Source organism: Carcharodon carcharias, chromosome 9, assembly GCF_017639515.1.
Source record: "Carcharodon carcharias isolate sCarCar2 chromosome 9, sCarCar2.pri, whole genome shotgun sequence".
In the NCBI taxonomy this organism is placed as follows: Eukaryota; Metazoa; Chordata; class Chondrichthyes; order Lamniformes; family Lamnidae; genus Carcharodon; species Carcharodon carcharias.
In genome coordinates, this window is record NC_054475.1 from 141,633,412 (window position 1) to 141,650,338 (window position 16,927).

The following is a 16,927-nucleotide window of genomic DNA, read 5'->3' on the forward strand; positions in this document are numbered from 1 at the left end:
ACCTTATCAAAGGCCTTCTGGAAGTTTAGATATACTACATCTACAGGATCCCCATTATCCACTTTGCTTGTCACATCTTCAAAGAACTCTAGCAAATTAGTCAAACACAATTTACTCTTCATAAAACCATGCTGACTCTGATGGATTGCATTTTGACTTTCCAAATGCCCCATTACTACTTCCTTAATAATGGATTCCAACAATTTCCCAACGACAGACGTTAAACTAACTGGTCTATAGTTTCCTATTTTCTGTCTCTCCCTCCCCTCCCCCCTCCCCCTTTTTGAATAAGGGTGTTATATTAGCATTTTTCCAATCCACTGGAACATTTCCAGAATCCAGGGAATTTTGGAATATTATAACCAATGCATCCACTATCTCTGCTGCCACTTCCTTTAAGACCCTGGGATGTAGGCCATCAGGTCCTGGGGACTTGTCACCCTTTAATCCCATTAGTTTGCTCAGTACTTTTTCTCCATCACCTAGAAGTTCCCACCCAAGCCACTCACCATCCTGATTTGGAAATATATCACCATTCCTTTACTGTCACTAGGTCCTGAAACTCCCTCCCGAACAGCACTATGGGAGTACCTACACTAGAGGAACTGCAGCAGTTCAAGAAGGCAACCTTCTCAAGGGCAATTAGGGATGGGCAATAAAAGCTGGCTTAACCAATAATGCCCACATTCCCTAAGTTAATTTTTTAAAAATCATAGTGATCCTCCTGGTATTACAGTTGAGAGTAAGTAACTAGGCACAGAATAGAGATCAAACCTGGGGCCTCGCTGGTTGGAAACACACCAAACTGACTGAATCATTGTGGAAGATTTTGGTTACATTTTTAAAATGATGTACCAAGGCATCTACATTGAAAGTTATAGATCTGTGCACAGGTGCTTTAAAAGTCAGCCCTGTTCACCAGCCTCTGACTATTGAAGACATCTCTGTTGGCAAAATAACCTGATACAAAATCTGGCTATTTTTAGGTTGTTACAAATGAAATGGCAGTGCAACGGGACACCTGCCTGAGACTGGTTAGTTTCTAGGAACAAAGGTAGCCCTACCTCCAGAAGCTTTGCTGTAATCTAAATGAATGAGAGCCAATGCCCCTGGAGCCAGAGAATACTTCACAACGTGACTTTGATTTCTGCCTCCAGGGGAAAACTGGCTCCAGCAGTGTGAAAAATTGATGTTTTTAAAAAATATTTTTGGGGAATATTGTGTTATCCTGTGGAAAAAGCTGTGTGTGTGTGTCTGTATGTGTGAATGATTTAATTAAGCTGGCAGAGATTAATAGGAGACAGGTTGTTTGGGGGTTTAAAACTTGAAAAGGATAGAGGAGTTAGGTTTGAAGTACAAGTAAGTAGGCTGAATCTAACACTTGCATTTTCAATAAGTTGAGAGTTTCTTTGAACATCAAAGGAAAGTCCAAGGCAACAACAAACATGGTTCCATCTTGCAGGAGTTCCATAGGTAAATTGAAGTGGGGATATTATACTTTAGTGACCCAAAAGCAAAGACAAGCTAGAGACATGAAAGACTTTATAATTAGGAGGATTTGAGTTTTAAGGAGATGTGAGAACAATGGGACCTGAGATGAAAGGGGAACAAAGGTATTTTAGAGTTACTGTTGCTTGAAGCTTTGGCTGTTTGAGATACAATAGCTGTTGAGCTGGAGCTGAGTTGGGAGCTGTGACTCTGGGCTGGGAGAAGATGTAGGTTTGAACCAGCCATCCAGTCAAGCCAGAAAAGTCTTGGGCTGCAACAGGCAGACCTATTCTAAAGTCTTGGATTTCTGCAGCAGAGTGGAAGAGAGTAAGGTGTCATGTGGTATGCTCTATTAAAGCTACAACAGTTTGCCTTGGGTAATATTACTGGATTTTTTTGTTAGACATCTATAAGGGAGTGTTGCCTGGAAGGTGTTTACTTGTAGATCTGACCAAGTAAAGATTCTTTTGGGGGGACTGTATTGTAATTGTGCAACTGTAATCTTATGTCCTTAAGTTTTCTTTTGTTTTTGTTAATAAAAAATTTACTTTTAATTTTTAAAATCCCAAAAGTGTTACTGAATTTCTTGCTGCTGAGATCAATATGTCCTTTTCTCATCTTCAGAATACAAAACAAAAGGGTATGGCCTGTAAACCAAATTTCCCTCTGGGATTTGGTTTGTGCAGCAGTTAACATTGGCTGTGATCATAACAGTAACAAGTGAACATTTCCAACAACGCCACTGCTTGCAGTCAGAGTTGTGACAAAGGTTTGAGCTCTCGGACCACCTGTATAGCGGAGCAATGGGACTTCCAAATCTCTGGTCAAAACTGACCTTTTCCTCAACCTGGCAGAAGCAAAGGGCGATGGATGCAATTTTAGTACAACTGCACCCCCATGTACAGGATGTCAATGATTCTTGGCCTCTTAATATACTCCAAAGTATAATGGTTGTGAATATGGATAGAGGCTGACATAGGCTTTGCAGAAACATGTGGGGTCAATATGTGTATGGCATACAGGACATTCGGTGCAGCCATTGGTAGTGCATGGAGTTGCCAACTCTCGTTGGGCATATAAATAGAGTGAATGTGACATTCTGCCTCTAATTGCCAACCACCACTGCTTGTCCAACAAGTTTACCTGCATAGTACTCTGCATTCCTCCACCAATTGGAAATCAAATAAACTTTTTAATACGTGACTGGGTGATTTTTGAAACAGCCTTTTATCTCTTCTTAGATATTTTCATAAACAATAATCAAAGTGTTTAAAGAATTTTGTTTTAAAAAGCACAACTTTTTTCAATGTCCCTATAACTTTTCTCCCGAGGTTGCTTTCAGCAGTGTCCTAGGGATTAGTCTTTTACACCTGGAGACTGTAAGGCAATTCTTGAAGATTGCAAACCCTAGCAGTGCAGTGCCATTTCTTCCAAGATGTACTAATACCAGCACCAAGCTTTGGCTTCTACAAAACCAGCAACATTATACAGTGTAGTTGGGCTGTGTGCACTTGATGTTTCCTGTAAAGGGCTAACTCTAATAAGAGTATACTGAGCAATTGCAATAGAAGCTGTCTCACAGTGATGTCACTCGTTGAGGTAGGGTGTCTGAGTAGCAGCTCTAGCTACATGTTAGTCTTATTTAACCTTTGTAAATAGCATTTGTAAATAAATGTTTTTTGAAAAAAGACATTGCCTCCAGTGAGGTCTCTTCTAAAATAAGAGGTTAACGAATCCCGAGACAGACCCCTCGTAACAGATGGTGGCAGCGGTGAATACACCCACATTCCCACAGTACAATGATAGGAAACAGCAGAAAAATTCCACAGTGAAGCCCAGCAACAGGGCAGAGCAGCGAGGTCAACCCAGCAGCCACACTGGAGATCACTGAATAACGACGGCAGCCCAATGACCAGGAGGACAAGCAGCATAGGAAAAGATAGCCTCGGATCCAGGTGAGCAATGGCTACTACTTTTCCCCTAACAGAAACTTTTCAAAATATTGAGGGCCACAGACAGGTTGATCAATGACAAAATTGGTGAAAACTTTTTGCCCAGTACCACAATGCCTCAGGCTTCGCAACTAGAGAGAACAAAGATCAAGTTAGCACATTGGGAGAAAAGCAGACAACGTGCTAACCAGACAGGGCAGCCTCCTACAAGGAAGTCAGTGGAGCTGTTGACTCACAATTCAGTCTTCGTAAAAGTATTGTTATTGAGAGGGTGAAGTTTAACCAATGCAGCAAAAAACAGGGTGAAGGGATTCACCCATTCATCAATGACTTGTAGCGCCTAGCTGCAAATATGGAGCACTAAAAGGCAAACTGATCAGAGATCGAATAGTCCTCAACATTTTAGATGAGAATCTCTCTGACATCTTACAATCTCAGAAAGGTTTAACCTTAAGCAAAGCTGTACAACTGGCCAGACAGGTTGAAGAGTGGAGTAAGGCATTTGTATGTTCGAGGTGCGAGGGAAGTTTCCCAAGAACAGCCCGATGAATTTGTTCAATTTGTGGGCTGTAAACCCGAAAGTATGGCAAGACAGCAACCAGGGAAATGCCCTGAAAAGGCGCCAAACGCCATTTCCAATGTGCTTGCCGTGGTGGGAAGTAGGTCCACAGGCAAGAAGACTGCCCTGCCTGAATTGCAGTGCCATGGCTGTGGAAAGCTAGGGTGGTCTGTCATTCCAAGACATCTATGTTCATAAGATAGAAGGAAACCTCTATTAGAGGAATCTCCATCCAAGAAAATCAAGACCTTGACAACCTGGAAAACATTTTCTTAGCAGGAATAACAAATCACAGATAATGAAAGCCAGTTTTGGAGTGCTGACATTGAGGTAAATGGGCATCTGATCAAATTCAAACTAGATATAGGAACAGGTGTTTCAATGCAATCTGACAAAGTTTCATGGCTGAGTAACATAACTCTGCAATGTTTCTCCTTGCAACTTCAGGGTTCAGGAGGTATCACAAGAAAAGCACAAGGGCAGATGCAGGTTCTCCTTTGCAATAATGAGAGAGAGATTGTTTATACATTTTATGTCCTTCCAAATCAGAAATGTCCTTTATTAAACAAATATCCCAGTGTAGCTTTGAATTTTCTCTACTCCCCAACTACAGCAGAAAGTGGAGTTGACTCATTATGCAGTGAGCCAGTCTTTATTGAGGGAACGCCATCTCTAGGATCAGAGGAGGATATTGCAGATATTTCAATTCTCTTTGGGGACAGCCTGGAAGAAGCAGAAACAGGATGTACCAAGAATGACAGTGACCACCCGCAAGATGATATTCTAGATTTTAATTTGCTCCTTCAGAGAAAGTTTAAGAGAACGAAACGGGAACAGAGGCAGATGATCTGTTGGAAGAAGGGGCCCTGGACCTCCCTACACTCTTTGACTCCACTGCCAGTGATCGCGAAATCGTTGTTGTCTCTTTTGAGGAGAAAATAATAAAGTGGTGACTTCATCGTCTTATTCCACTGAGCCTACCAATGACATTCAACAGCAATTGCAAGCAGCCAGCGAAAAGCTATCCAGGGAGTATAAGACATTTAAATCCACATTGAATCAAACCATTAGTAAAAGTTCCGAAAACATTAACCTGCACAAATGTAAGCTAGAGTCCACACTTGGATCGCATCTGCATCAATGGGAGCACTTGAGCTTTTTCAGTAATGAATCAGAGGCCCAAACTACAGAACTTTTATGGCTGAAGAGTACCTTAGAAAAACTTAAAGTCGAGCATGAATTGGATCTTGAAAATATTAAAATTAAGCAAGAGTTGGAGAAATCTAACTCCTTAAAGGAGAACGCTGAACCAAAAACCCAGCCAGCAGCAATCACACAACACTACAAAGCCATAGGAAGGGACTTACACATTAGAAGTGGTGCAGCATAAGAAAGTGAACATATTGCAGTGCAGGAGTGTATAAATGCCATACCGCATCTAAGGAAATTACCACAGCATCAGACAAAAGAGTTGGCTGCAGCAATTATCTGAAGAAGCGCTGACATTAGGGGATGAATTTTCCCCTCCTGCCTATAGTGAGTTTCGTGAGGGATGGGACTGGAAAATTTGGAGGGAGGCCAAAAGTCGGATTCCCGCCAACATGAAAACAATTTGGAAATTTCCCGTCACCACTTACACGGTGGGCTGATAGTGGGTCAGGTTTCCCACTGATCTATACCAAGAACCCCATTTGCATGCATTACCATGTCATGAATGTTCATTAAAAATGCTGCTTGCTGCAATCACATGGCCCCTCCCAATCTAGCGCCACATCAGCGAGAAATTAGACCAGTGTGGAACATGTTTGGAAATAAGTGGCGTGCAGCTATTGGCCCTCACTTCGCTCCTGGCTTTGAGGTGAGTGCAACACTTGAGACCTACCTACAATGTGCTGCTCCAGGTTCTCACCAATGCCAGTGGGACACGACATTGGTGGGGTGTAGGGTTGCTCAGCTCATTGGCTTCCTTCGTTCTCCAGGAGGGTCTCATCTGCGGGGCTCAGGCAGGGCTGCAGATGAGACAGAGGCCAGCATTGCAACTGGGAGTGGGGTGTGGGGGGTGGGGTGGAGATGGTGGGGAAGGAGACACAGGGGACAATGGGCAATGGTCGGGTTGGAAAGGGGCATGGGGAGACAATGGCAGGAAGAGGTGAGCCTAACAAGGAAGGCTAGAATGCAGACACAGAAGCGAACTGTATGAATGGAAGAGGGTGCACTTGCACACTGGCATATGAAGGGGGTTGTGTTAGTGTGGCACAGAGACTCATGGAAGGGGTGGGGAGAGGAAAAGCTTGCACGTGAGAGATGGGGTGCACAGAGACTCATGGAAGGGGTGGGGAGGGAGACTATGTTGTCATCAGTAAAGGAGGAATGAAAAGCTCATTGAAAGACTGTCATTGTCTCTGGTGTGGGGGCCAAGAGATCAGGGTGTGAGATTAAAGACAGCCCTGGGGCTTTGCGGGCCATGCTACAGGGCTATGCATGGCACGCACATTGTTGTCTTGCTCTAGGGAGGGGCAAGGCCTGTGTGCTCAATTGGGATAAGGCACAACTTGATGTGCAGGGTGTGGTCATGATCTTACTGTCACAGCCATGGTCTTGGCTGGCTTGGTATCGGGCGGCAGATGTGATGGTCAGGATTTAGAGAAGCATCTGCAGCCTGTAAAGGGGAGACTGGAGAGTAATGGGAGGGAGCTCTACCTGCACACCATGGGGCTCCAGGAAGATTGAAGGGACTAGAACACTCACAGGAGGAAGCTCGAAGCTGGTTTCAAAATAGAATCACAGCACCGCCATTGTGTAATCACAAAGTTGTGTCGCAGTCAGAAATCAAAACTGGAAAAAATCAGCATGGAAGGGGTCTGAGTCAGTGTGGGACGAGCCCAGGGCTGAACTCAGGGGCCCATTGCAGGGGGCACCCTCAAACTGCTTGGACTCTAAATATAGAAGTGGAGTCAGAGCTGAAAGAAGAGAGAAAGACTTCCTTGAGAAAATGCATTTTGAGCCATTGCCTTTTGCACTTTAACAAGAGACTCCAGGAGTCATTGGCTTCACAATATAGTCGCTCCATCTGAGCTTTAACAGAGAGGTATGTGAGAATAGAAAATGCAGGCAACCATGAAGGAAGCACAGCTGCTGCATACCGGCCAGGTCATCAATGAAAGCCGCTAATCCAATTGGGATGGATGACAAGCCAAAGGGCATCCATTCAATGCTGGAGTGTAAGTTGAGCTTGATCAGCATACAAGATCATAGATGGCAGAAGTGCCTTTGGTAAGGTGGCACAAGACATGAATGTGTGCAAACCTCTTCCAACCCCTGTGGGATTGAGATGTCAAGATTCAGGTTTGGCATCATCATCACCTGCATATGTAAGTGTGCACCTCAGCTACAAGGCTGTATCAGTGAAAATCTGGCAGCACAGATGCAGCTCCAAGACATGACTTTGGCTTTCTGTGTGTGAGTGGGAGATTTACTATATTTGCCCAGTGTTCATTAATCTCTCACATTTATTAGCCTCCACGGAAAAGGATTGAATAACGGAGCCTATTGTCAATGCTGCCTTCTTGATGGCAGTGATCAGATTGAGGAGGAACAGTGCCCAATGCCACCAAGCCTGGCTTCATTAGGAGGCCTGGCCTGAGGTATATGGTCCAGAGGAGCCCCAGAAACACCCAGAGGATGATGAGTTTAGACGCATCCCACGGAGGTGACTCGCACCATCAAGAGTTTAACAAAGAAGACTCCCTGATCTGGAGATGAGCAACAGGCAACGCAGCAGCCATCTGCACTTGTCAAGAGAGATGGTGTATCATATCTACCACATTCTGCGAGAGGATCTAATGCCCTATGGACTGGGAGGACATCAGCTGCCAACAGCCCTGAAGGTCATCAGTGTGTTCAATTTTTTTGCTTGCACATCATTCAGCGACCCACAGGGAACTTATACAGCATCTCACAATCCTCAGCACATAAATGTATGAAGGAGGTGACAGATGCCTTCTACCATAAGGCTCAGCATTATGTGAACTTCATACTCGATGATGCTAGCCACCCTAGATTTCTGGAGTTTGCAGCTATCTCAGACTTCCCTAGAGTACAGGGTGCAATCAATTGCAAACATGTGGCTTTGAGAGCTCCATGGCAGCAGCCCCTGATGTTCATTAACAGGAAAGGGTTCCACTCCTTCGTCATTCAATGGGTGTGTGACTGTCAGAAGCACACCATGCACATTTGTGCCTGATTCCCTGCGGGTTCCAATGACTCAAACATGCTAGGTCATTCCCAGGTGCCTCACATATTCAAAGAGCATCGGCAAATACAGGATTGGCTGCTTGGGGATAAGGGGCACCTGCTCAAACAATGGCTCATGACACAGTCTGCCCTCTGAGCCAGTCAGAGCAGAGATACAATGTGGCATATAAGGCAACATGATCCATCACCAAGGAGACTATTTGTATCCTGAAGATGCACTTCCAATGTTTGGGCCATTCAGATGGGGCCCTGCAGTACTCTCCAAAGAGGGTGTCCTGCATCATCATGGTCTGTTGCGCCCTGCACAACCTGATGCTTCATCGTGGAATCTCTTGTCAGAGGGAGACATGGAGGAGGCTGAGAGTTCCACGGATTATGAAGAGCAGGAAGGACAGGAACCTGAATTGGGAAATGAGGCTCTGCTTCCATGTTAGGATGACCTTGAAGAAGCACAACATGGAAGATGTGCCCATACCACAATGATAGTCACAAGGTTCCAGAATGATTAATGTTCAGGCAACGGGACACAGCTAATTTCCTTCCATCCCTTCATGCCTCGCCAGTGCACTGATAAACCTTTACAGCCAGTGACATCGAGAGCAGTTCCAGCATTCAGCCTTGCACCTTCAAACCTCATGATTCACTAGGTCCTAATCATTGGAAAAGTCACAGGTGAACCCTCCATCAGTGTGGTCTAGGAAGTGATAGTCACCACAACAGCACAGATGCTGTGTCAAAAGACTTGATGCAGTAGTGGCCACTTTATGAGAAGATTTTTGCGGACAGAGAGATGCGCACATGTTTATTTTTATTCATTCACGGGAAGTGGGCTTCGCTGGCTGGGCCAGCATTTATTGCCCAACCCTAGTTACCCTTGAGAAGGTGATGGCCTTCTTGAACCGCTGCAGTCCATGTGGTGTAGGTACACCCACAGTGCTGTTAGGGAGGGGTTCCAGGATTTTGACCCAGCGGCAGTGAAGGAACAGTGATATGTTTCCAAGTCAGGATGGTGAGTGGTTTGGAGGGGGACTTCCAGATGGTGATGTTCCCATCTATCTACTGCCCTTGTCCTTCCAGATGGTAGTGGTTGTGGGTTTGGAAGGAGCCTGAGGAGCCTTGGTGAATTCCTGCAGTGCATCTTATAGATGGTACATATTGCTGTTACTGTGCGTCAGTGGTGGAGGCAGTGAATGTTTGTGGATGTGGTGCCAATCAAGTGTGCTGCTTTGTCCTGGAAGGTCTCAAGCTTCTTGAGTGTTGTGGGAGCTGCACTCATCTAGGCAAGTGGGGAGTATTCCATCACATTCCTGATTTGTGCCTTGTAGATGGTGGACAGGCTTTGGGGAGTCAGGAGGCGAGTTACTCATCACAGGATTCCTAGCCTCTGACCTGTTCTTGTAGCCACAGTTTTTATATGGCTAATTCAGTTCAGTTTCCAGTCAATGGTAACCCCCCAGGATGTTAACAGTCAGGGGATTTAATGATGGTAATGCCATTGAACGTCAAATGGCAATGGTTAGACTCTCTCTTGTTGGAGATGGTCGTTGCCTGACACTTGTGTGGCACGAATGTGACTTGCCACTTGTCAGCCCAAGCCTGGATATTGTCCAGGTCTTGCTGCACTTGGACAAATACTGCTTCAGTATCTGAGGAGTCACGAATTGTGCTGAACATTGTGCAATCATCAGCAAACATCCCCACTTCTGACCTTATGATGGAAGGAAGGTCATCGATGAAGCAGCTGAAAATGGTTGAACCAACGACACTATCCTGAGGAACTCCTGCAGTGATGTCCTGGAGCTGAGATGACTGACCTCCAACAACCACAACCATCTTCCTTTGTGCTAGGTATGACTCCAACCAGTGGAGGGCTTTCCCCCTGATTTCCATTGACAGTTTTGCTTGTTTTTGCCTTGATGCCACACTGTCAAATGCAGCCTTGATATCAAGGGCAGCCACTCTCACTTCACCTCTCCTCTGGAGTTCAGCTCTTTTATCCATGTTTGAACCAAGGTTGTAATGAGGTCAGGAGCTGAGTGACCCTGGCGGAACCCAAACTGAGTGTCAGTGAGCAGGTTATTGCTAAGCAAGTGCAGCTTGATAGCACAGTTGATGACTTCTTTCATTACTTTACTTATGATCGAGAGTAGAGTGAAGGGTTGGTAATTGGCCAGGTTGGATTTGTCCTGCATTTTGTGTACAGGACATACCTGGGTAATTTTCCACATAGCCGGGTAGGTGCCAGTGTTGTAGCTGTACTGGAACAGCTTGTCTAGGGGCATGGCAAATTCTGGAGCAGAAGTGCTATTGCTGGAATATTGTCAGGGCCCATAGCCTTTGCACGATCTAATGCCTTCTACCATTTTCTGCTATCACATGGAGTGAATCGAATTGGCTGAAGACTGCCATCTGTGATGCTGGGGACCTCAAGAAGAGGCTGAGGTGGATCATCCACTTGGCTCTTCTGGCTGAAGATTGTAGCAAATGGTCCAGCCTTATCTTTTGCACTGGTGTGCTGGGCTCTCCCATCATTGCGGATGGGGATATTTGTGGAGACTCCCCCGCCAGTGAGCTGTTTAGTCAACAATTACCCCTCCACCCCTCCAAGGCTAGTGAGCATGCCTAACTCCATGCTGTCTTGTAAGGAGTATGGTTGCTAGCATGTTTTTCAGATGCTTCTGTAAAGAGTTTGACACATCTCTCTGACAGAACACAAGGGTAGAATACCTATCAAGAGTTAACCATGCATCACATAAATGTGAGGATCACACAGGGAGGCAAAAACTGAGTGGGAGCATGGATCATCTCAAAGTAAGAGGGTAAATAGATGCATATGCACAATAGTTTCAAGTGACGAGACCATTCTCATGTATTTACGAAGGAGCATTATACCATGCCATGACCCAGAAGTGATTTTTAAGCTTATTAATTTTTCTAACCCTACCATTATGACTTGGTGCATCTCCAACATCTGTGACAGACGTAGAGGCAGCCTGCTGACTGGTACGCCCTGCAGTCTTTGATGACTTTGGCAGGCGTCTTCTAGAAGGTCAAGAGCTGGAGGGCCTCAGACTTCATTGGGTCCCCTGCTGTGGGTCAGGTGCACCCTCCTCGGCCTGCAAAGCTGGAGATGATGGGGTCACAAGCAGAGGTGATTTGGATCAGCTGGACACTCTCAGGGTCAAGTGAGTGGATGGCCCCAGGGTCTCTAGCTGCTGGTCCTCCTCCCTCCCTGCCCAAGGGCCCCTGCCTGACTCCTTAAGCAGAAGGGGCACCAGGAGGGAGGTCAAGGTGCCCCAACCCCCTCTTGCCTAGCCACTGATGGATCCCACAAATGCCTATAGTGATGGAGTGCAGGTCTGAGCACAAATCCAACAAGATCTGCTGGACGAAGGTCTCCAAGGTGACCTTGAGATGCTCACATGTTGGAGCCTCGACATCAGAGAGAATGCAGGCAGACTTCTCCACTCTTCACTCTAGTCTGTTGACTGCCTCTTGCAACTCTACCAGATTTTCCACCGCCTGTCGTTGTATCTCCAGAATGTTTGACATGGCCGTTACTAGAGGCTCATCATCAGACTCAGACTCAGCAGATGCCTGATCTCCAGCAGTCCTCTGAGTGCCAGAGACCTGGGTTGTCACGGCCTCCAACTGCTGTGGGCACGTGTCCATGAGATGTTCCCGGATGTGATCCCGAGCCGACTCTATAGCTAGGACCCACCAGGATATGTGCCTCTGCACTGGCGGAGGGTGCAGGTGAATGCACTGACGGGTCTTCTTCAAATGGCTCCTCAGCTTTCTCGTCTGAGGTGGCCTGGGGGTTGGGGCGTTGGGGCTTATGTCAGATCTGTACGTGTGTCTGGACCTGATGGTGCCTGTAAGCGGGAGCAGATAGATTTAGTTCATGAACAGGCTGAATATAATATTACAAGTCCCTCACTGAGAATGTCGGGATGTGATCAATTCATGGAGGGTTCATCTGTACTGGCTTGCTGGGACAGGCCGATCTTCCCCACAGGAGTGGTCACTGCATCCTCCTCAAATTTGGTTGGCTCCACTAGGTCGGCTGTCCCTCCTCCAGTCTGGGATTTCTCCCGCTGGGTAAAATTGGCCTGAATGAAGACTATTGGATAGGATGAGAAGAGGTGGAGGTGAGGTTGGGAAACATGCATGCCTCCTGTGTGCGCTGAGCCCTCCCCAGTAAGGGGTGAAGATGGAGTTTGTGCAGCATGATATATGAGACGCTGGGGACATTAAAGTGCCCATCAGACAATTAGTGGTGACGTGCCAGAGGACTGGAGAACAGCTAATGTGGTTCTGCTATTTAAGAAGGGCGGTAGAGATAAGCCAGGGAACTACAGGCCAGTGAGTCTCATGTCAGTGGTAGGGAAACTATTGGAGAAATTTCTGAAGGAGAGTATCAATCTCCACTTGGAGAGGCAAGATTTGATCAGGGATAATCAGCATGGCTCTGTCAGAGGGAGGTCATGCCTAACAAATTTGATTGAATTTTTTGAGGAGGTGACCAGGTGTGTAGATGAGGGTAGTGTAGTTGATGTAGTTTATATGCATTACCTTTGACAAGGTCCCACATGGGAGACTTTTAAAGAAGGCAAAGGCACATGGGATACAGGGTAATTAGATAAGGTAGATTCAAAATTGGCTTAGTTGTCAGAGACAGAGAGTCATGACAGAAAGATGCTTTAGTGACTGGAAGCCAGTGTCCAGTGGTGTATCACAGGGATCTGTGCTCGGTCCCCTATTATTTGTCATTTATATAAATGACCTGGATGACTATGTGGGGGGTAGGATTAGTAAGTTTGCAGATGACACAAAGATTGGTCTGGTGGTTAACAGTGAGGTTGAGTATCTTGGGCTACAGGAAGATATAGATGGGATGGTCAAATGGACAGATAAGTGGCAGATGGAATTTAACCCTGAAAAGTGTGAGGTAATATGCTTTGCAAGGAGTAATTTGACAAGGAAGTATTCAATGAATGGCATGAGACTAGGAAGTTCTGAGGAACAAAGGGACCTTGGCGTGTGTATCCATAGATCTCTAAAGGTGGAGGGGCATGTTTATGGGGTGGTGAAAAAGGCATACGGGAGACTTGCCTTTATCAATCGAGGCATAGATTACAAAAGTAGGGAGGTCATGTTGGAGCTGTATAGAACCTTGGTGAGGCCACAGCTGGAGTACTGTGTGCAGTTCTGGTTGCCACATTATAGGAAGGATGTGATTGCACTGGAGGGGGTGCAGAGGAGATTCACCAGGATGTTGCCTGGGATGAAACATTTAAGTTATGAAGAGAGGTTGGATAGAATTGGGTTGTTTTTGTTGGAGCAGAGAAGACTAAGGGGCGACCTGATCGAGGTGTACAAGATTATGAGGGGCATGGACAGGATAGATAGGGAGCAGCTGTTCCCCTTAGTTGAAGGGTCAGTCACAAGGGGGCATAAGTTCAAGGTGAGGGGCAGAAGGTTTAGGGGGGATGTGAGGAAAAACTTTTTTACCCTGAGGGTGGTGACGGTCTGGAATGCGCTGCCTGGGAGGGTGGTGTAGGCGGGTTGTCGCACATCCTTTAAAAAGTACCTGGAAGAGCACTTGGCACGTCATAACATTCAAGGCTATGGGCCAAGTGCTGGTGAATGGGATTAGGTAGGTAGGTCAGGTGTTTCTCACGTGTCGGTGCAGATCCGATGGACCGAAGGGCCTCTTCTGCACTGTGATTCTGTGATTCTGTGTCTTCCACTAACATTATGTGAGATCCCTGAGCAATGTAGCCCTTTGAGTGCATGATGCACTGACCGCCTTTGCAATCGCTTCCTGGGCTGGCGAGGTGAGATTGATGAGCTTCCAGGAGCCACCTCTGGGATAGAGGACATCCCGGTGTTGCTGCACACCATTGATGAGTGCCTCCAGAGAATCATTATTAAACTTTAGAGCAGCTCTTTTTTTTGACACAGCCGTTTGGAAACATCTTCAAAAGATGAGCTGGAGGGAGTGAGGGTGGCATTTAAATATGGCGCCCGGACATTGGACCCCATTAGGTGATTCAGAGAGAAACTCGCCTATGTATAATTACTTAGCTTCAAGAATGAAATCAGGCGCGATTTTCCGGCAAGCCACCCAGTGGAAAACGTATCGCAGAACTCGCCCGCTATGGGCACTTAGTTTCAAAACGGGAAAATTCCTTCCTAGTTGTCTTTCCTGTAGATACTGGCACTCTTGTGGTAACAACATCCAATGTTGAACTTTCAAGCAAGTCTGCATCCCTGAGTACTACGAAGGAACTTCCTCTAGATCCTAGCCCTAGGGCAGGATTTTCCCCTCGTATTGGTCCACCTCCCGCGATCGGTTCACGAATACAAGCTGAGAGGCTCCAGGGTGGAGACAGGAGGAGCGCAAGTGCTGAAGTTTATGCATGCGCAGTGGTGCACTCAATGAAAGCTCCCTGAGGGCACAGAGCTGCCTCAAGGAGCTGAAGGTTTTAAAAATGAAAAATAAAGATTTGAAAAATAAAGGGAAACATATCCCCACATGTGACTATGTCACATGAACAGGGACATGTTAAAAGTGAGTTAAAAATTTTTTTACTTTTTTTTAATTCACTGTTGAAAACCTCACCCCGCCCGTGGATGAGGTTTCACAAAATGCAAAGGCTCCCTGGCCTATTCGCCCACTTGCCAGCTGTAAGATTGAGTAGGCAGCGAAAAATTCAACTTAGTTACTAGCATAAGGGCCTTAATATGCCTCTTAATTGTTGGCGAAATATTGCATGATTGCGCGATGACATCGGGACGATCGCCTGATGTCATCGTGTGCTATTTCACAATCGGGCGTGTCAGGTGTGCGCCCACAGGACGAGCTGAAAATCCAGCCCCTGAAGTTTATTCCATTGTTCATCGTGCTGCAATCTTACTGCCTCCTGTTGACCTCGAGATCCCATTGTCTGCAGCGCAACAGCCTCATGCTGAATCAAACATGGAAATGAAAGTACTACCTACCGAAAGAGAAATTCCAAAAGAGTAGGAGGGAAGTCTTCCTTTCGTCATATCCAGCAGTGTCTTCAGAAAGTTCTTCGTTGTCTTTTCATCTACCAGATTCGTTCATGACACAAGTACTGAATACTTTTCTTGTTGTCACAGCAGCTGTGAAGTTCTTCATGGGAGCCAAAGGAGCTTCATTTCATCAAGTCAGTGCTTTTACCTTTCCCTGGTGTGCAACACAAAAGATGAGGAAGAGAATTTCAGTTCATTGAAGTCCTTTTCGAGGGTTTGAGATCCTCTGAGTCCTGGAAGGCTCTTCCTTAAGTCAATTTTTCCTCGATTCATTTCCTTTGCATTCAGGTAAGAGTCACAGCCCTGGAGCCAGCTGTTGTGAAAAGCTGCTATCCCACTCCACCAATGTGGTTGTCTTCCGAGGAGAGTATAAGGGAACACATACGTCCCCCGCGTCATCGAAGAGGGTGGAGAACACTGTGGCGATTGACGCTTTTGACGAAAGTGAGCTGGTGGGGGAGACGGCGGGGAGGGGTGTGAGGTGAAGGGGGTGGAATAGGAGTTGGATGGAAACACTAAATAGTGCATGTGGTTAATAGTTCGTGGGACGAGTGAACTTGGCGGGAGATGTAGAGTAAAGGGTTAATTCTAATAAGAGCATACTGAGCATGTGCAACCTAAGATCTATCCCAATGTTGTCACTGAGAGACGATGTCTGAATAACATCTCAGGAGACAGCTCGAGCTTTTTGTTTGTCTTATTCAATGTTTGTAAATAGTTGGCATGTAAATAAATGTTTTTTGAATGAAGACCATTGCCTCCAGCAAGATCTCTTCTAGAATAAGAGGCTAACAAATCCCAAGACAGACCCATCATAACACATTCCCATCACATCAATATCAAATCTGCAGCATTGATGGCTCATCAGACTTAGACACACCTCTAAGTGCCATTGTTCCTTTGTCAGTGTCAATTTTTTCCCTTTTATTTTGTGAATCATAAAACATAGCAGGTGTGCATTCAAATCAGCCTTGTTTGAATTAAGTCGCTGCTTTATAGTGCGAAAAGGTTGCTATTTGCAGAAAATCAAATGTCACAAAACCAAACATAAAATGCATTTAGAATCAATTGATATAGGTTTCTTGTCTGAAAAACAAAGACCCTGAAAGGAGCATTTTTACTTTGCATTGCCATTTTTGGTGAGGGATACTGTACTGGTTCAATAGTACCACATGTCCCAGTTTCTAAAATCCTAATTCTAAAATGTTAAAAGTACCCACTGGGCATCCCACAGCTTGCCCACAAATAGGATTTTAATTTCTGTCTGCCACCTGTAGGTTCTAGGAGAGGGGTTTGGAGGACTATTGGATGGAACAAGGCATTAGGGAGAGGGGGACTGAGAAAGGGGGGGAAATAATATGGAAACATATGGCAGTGATGGGTAAAGGGAGAGTTTAATTGTTAGAAGAATCAGGAGAGGGACCCCAAGGCAGTGATTGGGAGAGGGAAGTGACTGGGAGTGGGAAGGTACAGTGATTGGGAGAGTGAAGTCCCCAGCCTCCTGCTTCTCAACACCCAGACTGTGATCTCCCTCCCTGAATTTCAATCCCTCAACTCCCTCGTCTTCAATGCTAGCAGAGACCTAATCTTCGTCCACCAATCACCAACTGGC